This window comes from Nicotiana tabacum, chromosome 11 (assembly GCF_000715075.1).
Source record: "Nicotiana tabacum cultivar K326 chromosome 11, ASM71507v2, whole genome shotgun sequence".
Lineage (NCBI taxonomy): Eukaryota > Viridiplantae > Streptophyta > Magnoliopsida > Solanales > Solanaceae > Nicotiana > Nicotiana tabacum.
The window spans coordinates 45727354-45748109 of NC_134090.1; positions in this window are offsets into that span (position 1 = coordinate 45727354).

Sequence of the window (20756 nt, forward strand, 5' to 3'; positions counted from 1 at the left end):
ATCTCAACGGAGTCACAATAATTACAACACTAGACCCACGGGCATGCTTGACACCGACGTATAGATACTCGTCACCATGCCTATACATCGTAGATACTCGTCACCATATCCAATGATTTATTATAGGTTTTCTATCATTTTCCCCAAAAAGTCAAAAATCGACCCCGACCCCGCTTTGTCGAAACTCGGGGTACGGACCAAAACCCGATCACCCTGCATCCACGAACCCAAATATGCAATTAGTTTCGAAAGTTGTCCCCAAAACGAGGTCTAAATTACAATTATTCAAAAAGCCCTAACTCTACCCAAAATCCCAAATTTTACCATGGAAGAACAATATTTAGGCCTAGAAATCTAATAGGTATTGATGAAAAATGAAAGAAATGGGTTTAGGAACACATACCTATGATTTGGTATTGATTTTATTCTTCAAAAATCGCCTAGGTTCTGATTTTGCGGAAGGAGATGTGAGAAAATGGTTTATTCCCATTTCTGTTACTGTTTAAAAGAGCTTGACGACATTGTTAACCGCATTCGCGAGAGCAATGTCGTGATAGCGAAGAGCTGCCAGAAATGGACTTACGTGATCGTGACTCCTCCTACGCATTCGTGAAGGGTTGTCCCCTTGACCTTTGCGTTAGCGGACCAGTGTAAGCGTTCGCGTAGAAGAACGACAACATCCCAGACCAGTCTCCATTTTACACTACGCGTTCGCGAGGCAAGGGTCGCGTTCATGTAGAGCAGGCCCCCAGTGCTCCGCGTTTGCGCCCTTAACTTCGCGTTCGCATAGAACAAGTTCACCCCAACCCCAATTTCCCTTTCGCGAATGCGAATCATAGAATGTTTGTGCATCAGAAGCAGCATTTCTGCAATTTTTCCTAAGGGTAAAACCTTCCAAAACCTATTCGAAACTCACACGAGCCCTCGGAGCTCCAAACCAAACAAGCATACTAACTCAAAAACATCATATGGACTTATTCGTGCGATCAAATTGCGAAATTAACAGTTTTAACAATGAATTTAGCATCAAAATAAGAAAAATCTCAAGAGCACTTAAGTTTCAAATTTCACAATCGAGGGTCCGATTTACGTCATTTCAAGCCCGATTCTTACAAAATTTTACATGCTCAATCTAAACACCATATAAGACCTGTACCGGGGTTCGGAACCAAGATACGGGCCCGATACTGTAAATTTCAAATACATTCAAATTTCCAAAAACTATAAAAATTTCAATTAAACAATTTTCTTCAAAAATTCATTTCTCGGGCTTGGGACCTCGAAATTGAATTTCAACCATATGCCTAAGTACCATATTTTCCTACAGACCTCCGCGACCATCAAATCACGAGTCCAAGTCCGTTCACCCAAAATGTTGACCGAAGTCAACTTAAATTTATTTTAAAAGCAAAATTTATCATTTTTCACAGATTTTCACATAATGGCTTTCCGGATACACGCCCGGATTGCGCACACAAATAGAGATGAGGAAAAAAGAGATTTCTAAGTCCTTGAAACATAGAATTTACTTGCAAATCAAGTGATGACCTTTTGGGTCATCACACATAACTACTTATTTATTAAATTAGTTTCAGCACTTACTGCTTATCAGCTACTTTGGATCAGCTAAGCCAAACGAGCTTTAACTATAGTTAAAGTAATGTACAAATAAATATAAGTTCTAAGTCTAGTCTATGTCCACTAAAGTCAGAACCTAAGTGTGAATCTCCAGCACAGTCGCCATGTTTTTGCACCCTATTTTGCACGAGTCAAAACAAGATCCAATTTATGATTTCTCTGTTGTTGATGAAAGAGATTCGCCGCTTATATTTAAAGGTATATTAGGGTACCTATTTAGTTACCAAAGTCATATTCTCTGTTAGTCTGCTAACCGGAGAGATTTTGCATAAGAGTTATTCTTCTTCTAAGGGGTAGATGTTAGGAAGCCCTTAAAATCTAACTGAGGTGGTTTCATAGGACTTAGACTAGGTGTAAGGGATAGTTGTTTGTATTCTGCTTAATTAGTATTAGAGACACATGGCTTACTCTTTATCTAAGTGAGATTATGATGTTAAAGAGGATCCGAGATTTAAAAGAGGTACAAGTCTTGAAACTACTATCGGTGTGATTGAAAGAGTTCTAAAATTTAATAGCTTGTATGAAGCATATAAGAGACACTTTGTTTTTGAAGAATGGATAGTAATATAATTCTAAGATGTTATAAGCAAGTCTAAGATATACCTTGGATTTTAAAATTAATTAAATCTTAGACTTGAGGGAATATTTGAAGCTCTTTGCTGGACGGACGCCCTTAAATTTAAAAGGGTAGACTGCTTTTAGAAGGTGAGCCTTGCAATTCGTTTCCGATTTTGAAAAAGGGACTGTTGTCTTTGGTAAGTATTTTTTTAGCTTCAAAATCTTCACAAATTGTTTAGCAAAACATAGCAGATTTGTAATGTTAACAATCATGATTAATGAGTTGCAATAATAGTTACTATCTAGTATTTCTTTTAATCATATGTTCTTTAAGGCTTGCCTAAGTTATTTATGCAATTCAGAAGGTAAAACAAACACTAAATCAAAAATCACGAGAGTAATGTTATATACATGTAAAGAATATAGATAACTAAATATTAATAGAGCATGTAAAAGGTGAAGAGTGACTATAGTTTAGGCCTGAAAGAGGTAGACCCAATAATCAGTGGGAATGGATAGCAAACAAGCTCCAGATTTCAGATGCCTGACGTGAAGTTTGGACCTGAGTTTCTTGAAAACTCAGTGGGCCCAATGGTTGTACATGTTCAAAATAAGGAGAGAAAGTTATTAGAAATAATATCCTATACATACAATCTTACATGAAATACGTGAGTAGATAGCTTGAGCAAATAGTAACTAACAATACTAAGATATTAAAAGTTATACTAATGTGGAGGTTACATATGGTAAACGATTTACAATGAAAATCTTTCGTTGTCATTATACACTAAACCCAAAAGGGGTAATGAATATCAATGGTTTAGAGGCCATGGGTAGAGTTCCACTCATGATCAAATCCCCATTTGAATCCCCCGACACTTCAATGTTCTCGATGGTCTCAAAGGCCCAGGGAAATGCTTATTGCAGGTAGAGCACCCAAACCAAGAGTTAAACTGTACTCCCAAGTACCCCTAACCATTAATGACTCACTTTTGCCCAGAGGTTTAATTGCCAATGAGGCACTTTCAATGTAAACCAATCACTATAGCAATATCATACCACTGAAATGCATGCACATCTTAATAGAACCAAACAGTATATCATAAGGGCATAAGAGTTTATTTGTACCATCATAACCATTTCTAAAATTAAAGAGATGATTAACACATTACACCAGGATTGACAAGATCACAAATTAGCAATAACTATAATTAGAACTTCTAAAGACATCAACAAAGTCACAAGTTCACAAATCTAATTAGAGATCCCAAGAGTGTTTAACAGTGTCTCGATTCTTTTAAAAGTTTTAACTTCAAACTAATCCTATTAAAATGAATCAAACATTCATGCTCAAGCAGTAGTAACAGAAGTTCCTTTATAGTTCAGACTTTTATACTTGAGAGAAATGAATGAAGTTTTCAAAACAGTATGGGAATACATGTGATCATGAAAGTCAAACAAAGATGCTGGATAACATAGCTGAACACAGGATCATATACAGACACAAGGGGACTTAGCAGAGATCATGTTGTTCTAGAATGAAAGATATTATCATCATAGAATGAAACTAACAATATCCTTGTATGAGTGTCCAAATAGTAAAGGTATCATTATATTAGTGGAAGCATGTCAAGTGATTCTGGTATGGGATTTCAGATATAGTAGAACATTAGCAACAACACCTTAACTCAACAAATTGTCATCATAATTCAAATACATCTTATCCATATTTTATAACTTAAACTAAATGTAGAGCAATCTTAGGATATACACAAAGACCTAACTTAGCTTAGGGCATACTTATATAATATGTCCAAGCAATTATGAGTTCAATCAAGGATTTAAAAACTTCTGAGGTTCAACAAAATTACATGGGCATACCAAAGAGATGAAACTGGTTTAAGAGTCATGAACTAGTGTTTCTAGACTAGGATGGCAATCTGATTTTCACCATTAAACAAGTACTCACTTTGTTTATCTCTAGGTTATTAAGTGAACAAATAGCATTCAAAGTAATTTAGCATAATAGTCACAGTAGTATCAGTAGAACATCAAAGAAGTCTGAAACTAGATATTAAGAACATTTAAGAAGTCCTTTAAGTTGTTTCCAAAGTTAACATTAGATATGAATCATTAGATTCTTATTGAGATCAACATGTAATTCTAACTTCAATAACATAAAGTTCATGATTCGTAAAATATATTTAACAATGACATAAACACATAAAACCGTCAAAAAATGAACACATTTTTAATATCATCACTCAACAGGTAGTAGAAGAACAGTCCATATTCAGCAACTTAAACTAAAAAAGAACAAAGCCGAGGTTTTATTGACCTCCTTTGGGGCAGCAAACAAAATGAGTGTTCAAACTAGCCGTTTAGGGATCCAAAAACTCTAGCTCTCAATCAGTAACGTGCTCAGAAAAAGAAAGAAAATGAGAAGCAGCGATTGAATAAAAAACATGAACTGCAATTGAAAATACCTAAACACTTTACTATATTAATTTCTCAGATGTGAGATGTGGTTGGTGTGTTATTGTTGTAAGTTAGATGAGAACATTCAAAGCCCCAATTGATAGTGGTTCTGAACCCTAGGGTCTTTCAAATCAATTAGTGGAGAGTGACGGAGGATGGATGATGATAGCAAATAAAGTGAAATAAGAGTGAATCATAGGGAAAACGGGTGAGAATCTTACCATGAGTGCGTAACAGCCGTTACAAGTGAAGAACCCATCGGACAAAGACCGAAGGTCAAGAGGTCATTTCATTTGACCTCTAAGTTTAGAATAATCATCATAAGGAGCTAATGCATGCTCTAATTTTGTCGCATCATCGGAAGATTTGAAGACCGGAGTTTCATGTTTGTGTTTGGGTCAAAGAACTCAAGATTTTTAATTTCCATGATGAAATGTGAGATATCAACTAGATTCGCGGAGTCATAAGGCATAGGGAATTATTTGGGTTATGATTCATAACCTTGCATGATTTGGTGCAAGGTTTTTAGGATTGATGGTCTGGGGCTTGAGAGAAAATGAGAGAGGAAAGGGAAAGGGGCATCAGGGACGACGTGAAATAATTTAGGGTTTTGGAGTGAGACCAGCCGATCTCTAGGTTAAGGTGGAAGGATTTGATCTGGGTTGTTGATCTTTTAGATCAATAGTCCTGATATTTTAGGGAGTTAATAATTGTGATGGGGAATTTTAGTATCTGTTGGATCATTGTGATCCAATGGTGAGGATTAAATCTTCTGGGTATTTTAAATTAAGAGGAAAATGGGAGTCAAAACGTAGAACGTTGATCAAATGGATGGACGGTCTGGATTAAATATGTTTCTTTCGTGAGTGATTGGAATGGGTGACGTGGCGAGGTCTAACTGGTTGAAATGTAATAGCAATGATTGCCGATAGGGATTAAAGGGGTTATTTGTGTTGGGTATTTTCGGTCTGAGCTCTTGCATTGGGCCAAAATTTATTTAAAAGATAGTCAATCGATGTTAAATTAAAAAATTACAATCATGGCCATTTGGCTTTTAACCTTTTTGGAATTAATTTAAATAAACTTAATTATTTTCAATAAAATATAGTAAAAATTATAATTATTAAATATACTACTAATTAGTATAATTAATTATTTATAAATTACTTTGTTTTTTCGAATTATTAACATAGTAATCTAATTAATTAGAAATTAAATAATAATTTGTTAAATTAATTATAAAGCATATGTGACGTAAAAAAAGGATAGCCCGATCCATTAAGCTCCAACTATGCGCAGGGTCCGGGGAAGGGCCGGACCACAACAGTTTATTGTACGTAGCCTTACCCTGTAGTTCTATAAGAGGCTGTTTTCACTGCTCGAACCCGTGACCTCTTGGTCACATGGTAGCTACTTTACCAGTTACGCCAAGGCTCCCCTTCTATGTGACGTATATAAAAATTATTTTAATAATCTAAAAATGATATATTTAATTATAATAACCATAATATTAATACAAAATTATTAATTTCAAAACTACTAGCACTTAATTTTGTAAAAATAGGTATTATTGATTGAAAATATTTTCAAACTATTCATTGTAAATTATTAAGCAAAAATAAATTAATTTGAAAAGCCAGGGTCATAATTGACCGTCAACAGCTTCCCCTCTTTGATCGGAGATGATAAAAGAGTTTTCGGGTAAAGAATTGAGCCAAAGCCAATTTTGTTCCGCCTTTAGTCATGCATTGCATGAATGGACGGATATTATGAGTTGTAGGATTAGGAAAGTTCCCGAAGAATTTTTGGGAAGTTGGGGCTGAGTTCTAGCTTTGAATGTCTTACATTGTCACGACCCCGGTTCGCCCTCCGTGAACCATCGTTACAACACCTAGTCTCTACGACTAGGTAAGCCTAAATTGCGGAAGATAACCAAAACTTGCGGAAGTAAACAATTTAAAAACATAAATAAAGCAATAATAGTATTTAAATGTGCCGCTCGGCATACACCATTTATAAATCTCAAAACCAATATCCAAATCCAAGACCCGGAAACCCATGAATCACAAGCTGAGGAAAGGAAATACTACATAACTCTAACTCCGGAATTTGTCTAATAAAAACAAAAAGTACAGAAGGGCTAAATACTAAAAGTAGGAATAGAAAGAGACTTCTCGGTCTGTGGACGTGACAGATGTACCTCGAAGTCTCTAAGCAGTCGCCTCCCTCAAGGATGGTAGACCTGAGTAGAAGTACCTGGATCTGCACATGAAAAACATGCGCTGAAGAGGCATGAGTACACCACAGCGGTACTCAGTATGTGCCAAGCCTAACCTCGGTTGGGTAGTGACGAGGAAGGTCAAGGTCCTACTGAGATTAAATAAATATAGAGAATACGAGACATAACAGTATAAGATAAGTAGTACAGTTGAAAATCTACAATAAGAATCTACACAGGATAATAAGTAGTACAATAACGGAAACAAAAATAATTGCAAACACCAGGAAATACCACTCATAACAAGGATGATAACCGGGGATCTCTCAGTATCCCGAGGATCTCTTAGTACCCTCAATATATGCCAGGGATCTCTTGGTATCCCGAGGATCTCTCGGTATCCTCAATATATGCTAGGGATCTCTTGGTATCCTCAATATATGCTAGGGATCTCTTGGTATCCTCAATATATGTGCCAGGAATCTCTTGGTATCCCGCAGGATCTCTTGGTATCCTCAATAAATGCTAGAGATCTCTTGATATCCTCAATATATGCTAGGGATCTCTTGGTATTCTGAGGATCTCTTGGTATCCTCAATAATGCTAGGCATCTCTTGGTATCTCGAGGATCTCTTGGTATCCTCAATAATGCTAGGGATCTCTTGGTATCCCGCACATTAGTCCATATCATAAATACATACAGGGGATCTCCCGGGATGTCGTCCCGTAGTTACAAATTAAAAACACATAGAAGCAACACAAGAATACACAATTAAATGCAAAATTTCTTACCAAGTAACAATTAATTCTAACCTAACATGCTTCATGTAATGCAATTAAGGTACTTTAAGCAGATAGGCAATCAAATCAACTAAACATGCTTTTCTAAACTATAACATGCTAAATTCGCAAGTAGAATAAAGCAGGAAAAATGAACTCAATTGAAATACTTAAAGTAAAACCGGATTTTCAACAATTAGCTAAAGAACGCACTCGTCGCCTCACGTACAAGGCATTTTAATTACCAAATATATCATATCCTAAGGGGAAGGTCCCCCACACAAGGTTAGACAAGCCACTTACCTCAAACCGGCTCAAAATCAACCCAACACCACGTCTTTGCCATGAGTACTCGACTCCAAATGACACAAATCTATTCAATTCAATTTTATAATGTAAATAACACTTCAAGTAACGGATTCTACAATTAAATTCTAAGCTAATACGCGAAATTATGTAAAATAACCAAAATGCCCTTAGGACCCATATCTTGGAATCGGGTGAAATTTATATTTTCGAAAACCTCGTACTCTCATGGTCTATATATAAAAAGAACACTGAAATCGGAGTCCAAATGACCCCTCAAATCCTCATTTAAAAGCCTCTTAAACTCAAGCCCTAATTACCCATTTTTCCCAAATTTCTCACCACTAATTAGGTCTTTAATCACATAAAAATGAGTTATGAAGTCAAGGATGTTACCTTCAAGTGATTACCCTTTGTTTTCCTCAAAAATCACTCTCAAAAGCTTCAAAAACGACTAGAAATGGTGGAAATAAACTCCCAAGTCGCGGAACCCCTTTTAAAACAATGCCCAGCAGTTTCCCCATCTGCGATACTGCGGTCCCTCTTCTGCGGAACGAATGAACATCTGTGACTTCCCATTTAAGGCCAGATTCCGCATCTGCGGCCCTTTACCCGCAGGTGCGGTACCGCTTCTGCGGAAAATAGACCGCATCTGCAGTTCCTGGAGAGATGGCCAATTTTCACTTTTGCGGCTCCGCATCTGCGGTTCCAAACAGCAGATGCGAAAATACCAGAAGGCCAGCTGCTGCACAACTTCAACTCCAAAATTTTCTCTGTTAACCATCCAAATTCACCCCAAGGCCCCCGGGACCTCAACCAAAAGAACCAACATCACCTAATACCTCATTCAAACTTCTATAAATCTTCAAAACACTTCAAACAACATTAAAACAACCAAAACACATTGGATTCAAGCCTAAGTTTCTAAAAATCTTCTGAATTTTGTTTTCGATCAAAAACCCAACAAAAAGACGTCAGAATGACCTGAAATTTTGCAAACACATCCCAAATGACATAACGAAACTATTGCAACTCTCGGAATTCCATTCCGACCCTCGGATCAAAATTTCACTATCGAACCGGAAACTTCCAAAATTCAACTTTCGGCATTTCAAGCCTAAATTAGCTACGGACCTCCAAAACACAATCCGAACAGCTCCTAACCCCAAAATCACCTAATGGAGCTAACAGAACCACCAAATTTCCATTCTGAGGCCGTCTTCACACTGTTTCGACTACGGTCAACTTTCCAACATTTAAGCTCTCATTTAGGGACTAAGTGTCCCAAAACTCTCTGAAACTCAAAACCGAATATTCCGGAAATCACAGCAGCAGAAATAAACTCGGGGAAAGTAGTTAATAGGGGATCGGGGCGTTAATTCTTAAGACGACCGGATGGGTCGTCACATCCTCCTACACATAAACATTTGTTCGTCCTCGAACGAGCATAGAGACATACCTGAAGTAGTGAAAAGATGAGGGTAACAGTTGCACATATCCTGCTCGGTTGCCTCCTCGATCGGCTGACCCCGCCACTAAACCTTCACTGATGCAATGTTCTTTGACCTCAACTTTCTGACCTGCCTATCCAATATTACCACTACCTCATCAACATAAGATAGATCGTTGTCCAGTTGGACTGAACTGAAATCCAACACGTGCGACAGGTCACCGTGATACCTCCGGAGCATCAAAACATGAAATACCGGATGAACTCCTGCCAAGTTGGGAGGTAAGGCAAGCTAATAAGCAACCTCCCTAACACACCTCAATATCTTAAAACGTCCAATAAACCTCGGACTCAACTTCCCTTTCTTCCCGAATCTCATAACACCCTTTATAGGTGAAACCCGAAGTAGAACCCGTTCTCTAACCATATAGGAAACATCACAAACCTTTCGGTCTGCGTAACTCTTCTGTCTGGACTGGGCTGTGCGGAGTCTATCCTGAATTACCTTAACCTTCTCCAAAGCATTCTGAACTATGTCTGTGCCCAATAGTCTGGCCTCACCCGGCTCAACCATCCCACCAGGGGTTTACACCGCCTACCATACAAAGCCTCACACGGTGCCATCTGAATGCTGGACTGATAACTGTTGTTGTAGGCAAACTTTGCCAGTGGCAAGAATTGATCCCAAGAGCCTCCAAACTCAATCACACACGTACAGAGCATATCCTTAAGAATTTGAATAGTGCACTCGGACTGTCCGTCCATTTGAGGGTGAAATGTTGTACTCAACTCTACCCGAGTACCTAACTCATACTGAACGGCTCTCCAAAACCGTGATGTGTACTGAGTACCTCTATCCGAAATTATGGAAACTGGAATACCATGTAGACAAATAATCTCCCGGATATAAATCTCCACCAACCGCTCCAAAGAATAAGTAGTACACACAGGAATGAAATGAGCGTACTTGGTCAGCCGATCCACATTCACCCAAATAGCATCACACTTCTTCAAAGTCTGTGGGAGCCCAACTACAAAGTCCATGGTGATCCGCTCCCACTTCCACTCAAGAATCTCAATCCGCTGAAGCAATCCACCCTGTCTCTGGTGCTCATACTTCACCTGCTGACAGTTGAGACACCGAGCTACAAATCCAACTATATCTTTCTTCATCCGCCTCCACCAATAGTGCTGTCTCAAATCTCGATACACCTTTCTGGCACCTGGATGAATGAATACCGCGAGCTATGGGCCTCCTCTAGGATCAACTCTCGAAGCCCATCAACATTGGGTACACAAATACGACCTTGCAACCTCAATACCCCATCATCACCAATAGCCACATCCCTATAATCACCGTGTTGAACCTTGTCCTTGAGGACAAGCAAATGAGGGTCATCATACTGCCGCCCCCTGATACGATCAAATAAGGAAGACCGAGAAATCACGCAAGCTAGAACCCGACTGGCCTCCGAATGATCCAATCTCACAAACTGGCTGGCTAAGGCTTGAATATCCATCGCCATAGGCCTCTCTGATGCTGATATATAAGCCAAACTCCCCAAACTCTCTACCCGGCAGCTCAAATCATCGGCCACCACATTGGCCTTGCCCGGGTGATACAAAATAGTGTTATCATAGTCCTTTAGCAACTCCAACCACCTCCTCTGGCGCAAATTTAGATCCTTTCGCTTGAACAAGTGCTGCAAGCTCCGATGGTCAGTATAAATCTCACAGGGAACCCCGTATAAATAATGGCACCAAATCTTCAGGGCGTGAACAGTGGCAGCTAGCTCAAGGTCGTAAATAAGGTAGTTCTTCTAATGAATCTTCAATTGTCTAGATGCATAGGCAATAACCCTACCGTCCCACATCAACACTACTCTAAGGCCAATCCTTGAGGCATCACAATAGACCGTATAAGACCCCAAACCTGTAGGCAGTATCAAAATTGGGGTTGTGGTTAGAGTTGTCCTGAGCTTGTGAAAGCTCGCGTTACACTCCTCCGCCTATTGAAACGGAGAACCCTTTTGGGTCAACCTGGTCATAGGGGATACAATCGATGAAAACCCCTCCACAAAACGATGGTAGTAACCTGCCAAACCAAGGAAACTGCAGATCTGTGTAGCTGAGGATGGTCTGGGCCAACTCTGCACGACCTCTATCTTCTTCATATCCACCTGAATACCCTCACTCGATACCATGTGGTTTATGAATGCCACTGAATCCAACCAAAGCTCACATTTCGAGAACTTAGCATATAACTTCTTCTCTCTCAAAGTCTGAAGCACAATCCTCAGGTGCTGCTCATGATCTTCCCGACTCTGGGAATACACCAAAATATCATCAATAAATACAATGACGAACGAGTTAATATATGGCCGGAACACATTGTGCATCAAATGCATAAAAGCTACGGGGGCATTGGTCAGCCCAAATGACATAACAAGGAACTCGTAATGACCATACCGAGTCCTGAAAGCAGTCTTTGGGATATCTGGCTCCCGAATATTCAACTGATGGTAACCTTAGCGCAAATCAATCTTAGAAAACACTCGTGCGCCCTGAAGTTGGTCAAACAAATCATCGATACGAGGCAAAAGGTAACGGCTTTTCACTGTAACCTTGTTCAACTGGCGATAATCAATACACATTCGCATAGAACCATCCTTTTTCTTCACAAACAAGACAGGAGCACCCCAAGATGATACACTGGGACGAATAAAACCCTTATCAAGCAATTCCTGTAACTGATCCTTCAACTCCTTCAACTCAGGAGGAGCCATACGATACGGAGGAATAGAAATGGCCTGAGTGCCCGACAATAGATTAATGCCAAAATTAATATCTCTATCAGGCAGCATGCTTGGAAGATCAGTTGGAAACACATCAGGAAAATCTCGTACTACTAGACCTGAATCAACTGGAGGGGTATCAATACTGACATCTCTCACATAAGCTAAATACGCGTCACACCCTTTCTCAATCATACGCTGAGCTTTAAGAAAAGAAATAACTCTACTGGGAGTGTAATCTAAAGTACACATCCACTCAACACGCGATATACCTAGCATAGCCAACATCACAGTTTTTGTGTGACAATCAAGAATAGCATAATAGAGTGACAACTAGTCCATGCCCAATACAATATCGAAGTCAACAATACTGAGTAACAATAAATTGGCTCTAGTCTCAAAACCAATAAGAGGAACTAAACACGATCGATAAATGCGGTCCACAATGAGAGAATCTCCCACAGGAGTAGAAACATAAACAGGGGAACTCAAAGAATTCCGAGATACACCCAAATGTGGAGCAAAATAAGATGAGACTTAAGAATAAGTAGAGCCTGGATTGAATAGAACTGATGCATCCCTGTGACAAACCAATATAATACTTGTGATGACAGAATCGGAGGCAACAACCTCGATATGGGCAGGAAGGGCATAGTATCTGTCATGGCCTCCCCATCTAGGGAAACCTTTACCTCCCTAACCTCCACCTCTAGCTGACTGAGCAGGTGGGGTAGCAACTAAAGCTATAATCATAGCCTAAGAACTCTGTAGGTCACGTTGTGGCTGAGAAGTCTGTGGAGGTGCACTCCTCCCAAGTCTAGGGCAATCCCTCACCACGTGGCATGTGTCACCACACTCAAAACAAGCTCTGGGAGGACATGGCAGTGAAAACTGTGTGGTACGGGTACTTCAAGACCCCTGAACCCTAAAACACTATGTGAAATCTGAGATGCAAACTGAGCTGACTGACCCACAAAACTGAGGTCCTCACCACCCGTTGAACTGGAACCACAAGTTGTGTCGACATGACACCTAGAACATGAACAATGGGAACTTGCTGCTCTAGAGTGGGGGTGGTGGAAGTCTGGTTCCATTCCCCGATCTGTGAAGTAGTTGGTAGAACCTGAATTAACCCCGCCTGAACTAACGTACCAAACATGCTCGGAACTGTGCAAATGTCTCCTGAAAGGCTGGAGTAGTAGTAGCAATAGGCACATCCGGTGCCTAGGCTCTGGCCGGAACTGCTGATGGCTGCTCGGTGGTAGCTCACATAGGTGCTCTTGCTTCATCACATATGCCTGCATGTCCTCAGCCTTTACCCAGACCCCAACTTCTGGCGACTCTCGCAGGGGTGCGGGTGCCTCATCATTTTAGGTATCACGTGTCCTCACCATCGATGAGAGAATAAAATATAGAAATTCAGAAATCGTGATGTAAAAAATCTCGCAAGACAGGGAAATCAAATGAAGTGGAATTTTCCTAACGGATACATAGCCTCTCGTAGATAAGTACAGACGTCTCCGTACCGATCATCGAGACTCTAATAAATCGACTTGTGATCCATGACTCCTATGAACCTAGAGCTCTGATACCAATTTGTCACGACCCCGGTTCGCCCTCTGTGAACCATCGTGATGACACCTAGTTTATATGACTAGGTAAGCCTAAATTGCGGAAGATAACCAAAACTTGCAGAAGTAAACAATTTAAAAACAGAAATAAAGGAATAACAGTGTTTAAATGTGCCGCTCGGCATACACCATTTATAAATCTCAAAACCAAAATCAAAATCCAAGACCCGGAAACCCACGAATCACAAGCTAAGGAAAGGAAATACTACAAAGCTCTAACTCCGGAATTTGTCTAATAAAACAGAAAATACATAAGGGCTAAATACTAAAAGCAGGAATAGAAAGGGATTTCTCGGTCTGCGTACGCGGCAGATGTACCTCGAAGTCTCTAAGCAGTCACCTCCCTCAAGGATGGTAGGCCTGAGTAGAAATAGCTGGATCTACACATGAAAAACATGCGCAAAAGAGGCATGATTACACCATAGTGGTACTCAGTAAGTGTCAAGCCTAACCTCGATGGGGTAGTGATGAGGAAGGTCAGGGCCCTACAGAGATTAAATAAATATAGAGAATATGAGACATGACAGTATAAGATAAGCAGTACAGTTGAAAATCTATAGTACGAATCTATGCAGGATAATAAGGAGTATAATAACGGAAACAGAAATAATGGCAAACACCTGGAAATACCACTCATAACAATGATGATAACCGGGGATCTCTCAGTATCTCGAGGATCTCTTAGTACCCTCAATATATGCCAGGGATCTCTTGGTATCCCGAGGATCTCTCGGTATCCTTAATGTATGCTAGGGATCTATTGGTATCCCGAGGATCTCTTGGTATCCTCAATAAATGCTACGGATCTCTTGGTATCCCGAGGATATCTTGGTATCCTCAATAAATGCTAGGGATCTCTTGGTATCCTGAGGATCTCTTGGTATCCTAAATATATGCTAGGGATATCTTGGTATCCTCAATAACTCTAGGGATCTCTTGGTATCCCGAGGATCTCTTGTTATCCTCATTAATGTTAGGGATCTCTTGGTATGCCGAGGATCTCTTGGTATCCTCAATATACATGCCAGGGATCTTTTGGTATCCCGCACCTTTGTCCAGATCATAAATACGTACAGGGGATCTCCCGGGATGCTATCCCGTAGTCCCAAATTAAAAACACGTAGAAGCAACACAAGAATAAACAATTAAACGCAAAATTTTGTACCAAGTAACAGTTAATTCTAACCTAACATGCTTCATGTAATGCAATTAAGGTAGTTTAAACAGATAGGCAATTAAATCAACTAAACATGCATTTCTAAACTATAACAGGCTAAATTCGCAAGTAGAATAAAGCAGGAAAAAGGAACTCAATTGAAGTACTTAAAGTAAAACCGGATTTTCAACAATTAGCTCAAGTACACACTCGTCACCTCATGTACAAGGCATTTAAATTACCAAATATATCATATCCTAAGGGGAAGGTCCCCCACACAAGGTTAGACAAGCCACTTACCTCGAACCGACTAAAAATCAACCCAACACCACGTCTTTGCCACGAGTAACTGACTCTACAATCTAAGCTAATACGCGAAATTATGTAAAATAACCAAAAGGCCCCTCGGGCCCATGTCCCGGAATCGGGTGAAATATATATTTTCAGAAACCTCGTACTCTCACGAGTCTATATATCAATAACACTGGATCGAAGCCCAAATGACCCCTCAAATCCTCATTTAAAGGACTCTTAAACTCAAGCCCTCATTACTTGTTTTTCCCAAATTTCTCACCACTAATTAGGTTTTTAATCACATAAAAATGAGTTATGAAGTCAAGTATGTTACCTTCAAGCGATTGCCCGTTGTTTTCCTCAAAAATCACTCTCAAAAGCTTCAAAAATGATTAGAAATGGTGGAAATAAACTCCCAAGTCACGGAACCCCTTTTAAAATAATGACCAGCAGTTTCCCCATTTGCGATACTGCAGTCCCTCTTCTACGGAACGAATGAGCATCTGTGACTTCCCACTTAAGGCCAGATTCCGCATCTGCAGCCCTTTACCCGTAGGTACGGTACTGCTTCTGCGAAAAATATACCGCATCTGCGGTTCCTGGAGAGATGGCCAATTTTTGCTTTTGCGGCTCCGCATTTGCGGTTCCCAAACCGCAGATGCAAAAATACCAAAAGGCCAGCTGCTGCACAATATCAACTCCAAAATTTTTGCCGTTAACGATCCGAATTCACCTCGAGGCCCCCATGACCTCAACCAAAATCACCAACATCACCTAATACCTCATTCAAACTTGTACAAATCTTTAAAACACTTCAAACAACATCAAAACAACCAAAACACATCGGATTCAAGCCTAAGTTTTTAAAAAACTTCTGAATTCTGTTTTCGATCAAAAACCCAACCAAAACACGTTCGAATGACCTGAAATTTTACACACACATCCCAAATGACATAAAGAAACTATCTCAACTCTCGAAATTCTATTCCGAATCTCGGATCAAAATCTCACTATCGAACCAGAAACTTCCAAGATTCAACTTTTGGCATTTCAAGCCTAAAGTAGGTACGGACCTCCAAAACACAATCTGAACATGCTCCTAACCCCAAAATCACCCAATGAAGCTAACGGAACCATCAAATTTCCATTCCGAGGCCGTCTTCACACTATTCCAACTACGATCAACTTTCCAACACTTAAGCTCTCATTTAGGGACTAAGTGTCCCAAAACTCTCCGACACTCAAAATCGAACATCCCAGCAAATCACATCAACAGAAATAAACTTGGGGAAAGTAGTTAATAGGGGATCAGGGAGTTAATTCTTAAGACGACCGACCGGTTTGTCACATACATACCTCGGGCTTAATAAGGATTAGGCCTCATCTAGTTCTAGAGTGAAGACTTTGAGGAAGCGATGCTCGCAAGATTTTCCCCAGTATCATATTATAATGATCCTACGAGACAACTGATTCGGCACTTATGATAGCTTTAACTTTGCGGCTTGACTTGAATGATTTGAAGAATGAGCTTTCAACTGATTGCTTTGAGTTTGAGCTCTGATCTTTGGCCCGCTTATGAGTTTATTGTCCCTTATAGCATTGTAGTTTGGTTTGATTCTTATAAGGAGTTCCACGTTGTGATGTTTGTTCCTGCAAAAAATGAAATACACACATACCCATATATTGTAATATAGAATATGTTGAGATGTGATGTAAGTGATGCATGAATGATGATGTCTGGTTGCCAGCGAGCCGTTATTTGGGATCAGGATGATGGGATACTTAAATTTGACTCAATTGTTAGCCGAGCTATGTACCATTCCGCAGTGGTCAGAACACTGAGTTTCCTCATGTCACGACCCTTAGTTGATGCTGGGAACCCGAGCTGATCATCTTCTATTCTTATCTTTGATTCGTAATGGTTATGGACACCTGCCCATGTAGTTTCCTACAACTCGAGCATTCTTTCTTTCAATTTCCAGAAGGCGTTAGAGCTCGTAGGTTCAGCCCTTTAGTAAATTCCTTGAATGCCCATTCGTCTGGCACGACCGATAACAACATTCTTCCTTTTTGAAACCTGGTCAAACTCGCGTAGCAAGCCGGACTCTCCTTGCGAAATTCTGAATATGTTCGTTTTTCGGGCCTGGACCCTCCTGGCCATGGCATGGGCCTTGATGAAATAGTCTGTGAGCATTTCAAAGGAATCTATTGAGTGCTCGGGTAAAAGTGAGTACCATGTCAGGGCCCCCTTCGTGAGGGTTTCTCCAAACTTTTTCATCAGGACCGACTCAATCTTGTATGTAGCTAAGTCGTTTCCTTTCATTGCCATTATATAGGTGGTGATGTGCTTTTGAGGATCCCATGTCCCATCATATTTTTGTACGTCTGCCATTTTGAACTGCTTCAAAATCAACTTTGGTACTGCGCTCGGTTTGAATGGCAACTGATAGTGAACCTATAATTTGGTCCATTCGAGTGTTTATTTTCGTCATAAATTGCATGAGCTTGATTTTGAAAGGATCATTAACATTATTGTTACCAAATCCATTGTTGATCCCCCAGCCCCATCAAAGCCGACCTCACCCCTTGAGGTGTTGTTATCAACCCTTTGTGTTGTTTGATTTGTGGAAGCACCGGGAGGAACTGGACCTCTCCCATTCGCGTTATTGGAAGCACCTGACAATGCTTGCCTCAATTCTATGATGGCATGGTCTTGCCTTGAAAGTCCCGTGATAGCCTTTTGTTGTTCTCTCAGGATTCTCATCGTTTCCGCAACGTGCACGTCTTTGGCATCATCAAGAGTCTCCTCGTGCTGAGGCGTATTTTCTTGTGCCTCAACATTGTGTGCGATATTGACATAGTTATCTTCCATCTTTTACAATATTTGCTAAGAAACTAAGAATCAAACAGATTAGTAATAGATGCAAAGATCAACTCAATTACACAACTCTCTAAGCCCCACCGTGGGTGCCAAACTGTTGACCCATAAAACAGTACAGTTTAATTTATAGCGTGGGTTATAGACAAACAAATTGATTTGATTCAAAATGATAAATAAATTAAATAAAATACAAGACTTAGGGTTGAAATCATGATAAAATAGCAGACAACTTGATTCTGGGAGCAAGGCTAAAGAAGAGAGCAATAAGAATATTGTTAAACAGGAAACAAAGTATTATTTAGCTTGGAATAATATGTAGTATAAGTTTGTTATATTTTTCGTGTGTTACAATGGTTGTTGAAGTCACTATTTATAACTATACCTAGGAAACAAGATCCTAGATCAAGCCCCTCTTAAATGACAATAATAGGGGTCATTGATAAATATGTAATGACGGGTAATGAATGTCCAAATTCTCTATAACGGACGTGTATTCAATACTGAGGAATATTCTTTATTGAATGTCATCTGGTAGCAAATACTCTTTTACCCTCGTTAATTGTAATGACCCGACCGATCGTTTTGAGCTCTAGCGTGTCAATTGGTAGGTTGAGGCCCTGAGTAACTTCACTTCAGGTAATATGATTCGCACGTGTGGTCGGAATAGAATTTTGGGAAGTTCGAAGTTGATTTGGAAAGAAAATTCTCATTTCAGAAGCTTCAAGTTGGAAGAACTTACGAAGATTGGATTTTTGAGTAAACGACCTTGGAATCAGGATTTGAAGGTTCCAGCATGTTTGTATGATGATTTCGGACTTGGGCGTATGTTCGGATCAGGTTTTGGATGATCTAGGAGCGTTTCAGCTTCGATTGTGGAAGTTGGCATTTTGGAAAAATTTCATAAATTTGGGTTGAAGTTAATTTCAATGTTATCGATATCTGTTTGGGATTTCAAATCTCGGAATAGCTCTGTATGGTGACTCCGGTATTGGGAGCGCCTCCAGAAGTGGATTTGGTGGTCCGTAGGTCATTTTGGAGTCATTTGTCGGAAGTCAGAAATTTGAAGGTTTTTGCGAAGTTTGACTGGAAGTGGACTTTTGATATCAGAGTCGGATTCCTATTTCGGAAGTTGGAGTAGGTCCGTAATGTCAAATGTGACTTGTGTGTAAAATTTGAGGTCAATCGAATGTGATTTGATAGGTTCCAACATCGAATGAAGAAGTTTGAAGTTCTAAATTTCATAAAGCTTGAATTGGAGTGCGATTCATGGTTTTAGCACTGGTTGATGTGATTTGAGGCATTAACAGGTCTGCATTATGTTTTGGAACTAGTTGGTGTGATTTGACGAGGTCCCGGGGGCCTCGAGTGGATTCCGGGTGGTTAACAGATTGAAATTTGAAGTTAAGAAAGAACTGAAGCAGATGGGCATCTGGTGTAACCTCACCTACGTGAAGAGGGATGCATGTGTGAGCCCGAAGGTGCGGGAGATGGCTCATAGGTGCAGAAGTTGCCAAGGTCGCTGGGAACCGCCGAAGCCGGAAAGTGTGCGCACCTGCGAAGTAAGGGTTTACAAAAACGGGACTTGGCCTATTTTTTCTCCCATTTTCATTTGGTTTGAGCGATTTTGGAGAGCTTCAAGGGGAGATTTTCTTCAAGAAACACAAGATAAGTGATTCCCACTCAATATAAGTTAAATACATGGTTTCTAGAAGAATTTAAACATGGAAATTAGTAGAAATTTGGGATTTTGAAGAAAGACCTAGAATTTGGTATTTTTGGATTTTGCACGATTTTTGACATGGAATTGAGAATAAATTATATATTTGAGTTCGTGAGGTTATGGGTAAAGTTTATTTTCAAAAAATTTCGGAATTTGGGCACGTGGGCCCGAGGGTGAGTTTTATCGACTTTTCGATCGGGGTTAGAAATTGTTATAAATTTTATTATAATGAGAATTAGAGTATGTCTTAATAGGTTTGTACATTTATTGGCTAGTTTTGGAGCATTAGGCATCGGTTTGAGTCGTCGAAAGGGCTTGAGAGCCGGCTATGGAACTTCAGAGTGAGGTAAATCTCCTTTCTAACATTGTAAGAGGGAATTAACCCCATAGGTGAACAAAATTATTATGTGCTTCTATTTGTGGGAGCTACGTATGCACGAGGTAACGAGAGCCCGTATGTAGCTACTAGCTATGCCTATATCGGGGTAGTTTTAGGCTTACATCATGCCTTGTTGATATTGTTGTTAATTTATGTTTATTGTTTGTCTTGAGAAGAAGCGAGATTGAGTTAGCTTATTAAATGTTTGAAAGGAATTGAAATTAATGAAAAATTTGGAACTTGAAAGTTTTCATTTGAACTTCGTATTAAGAATTGAGGAATACTATAATAATCTAAGAAATCTATGTGTAACCGTGTTGTACGTATGATCCATGAGTGGGGAAATTCTTTTAATCTAGATTTAACAGCATCGCACATATGATCCCCGAGCGGGGTATTTCCTTAAATTTATATTTGACCGCGTCACATGTATGATTCGCAAGCAGGGTAAATAGATGCATCTATGGTTCCC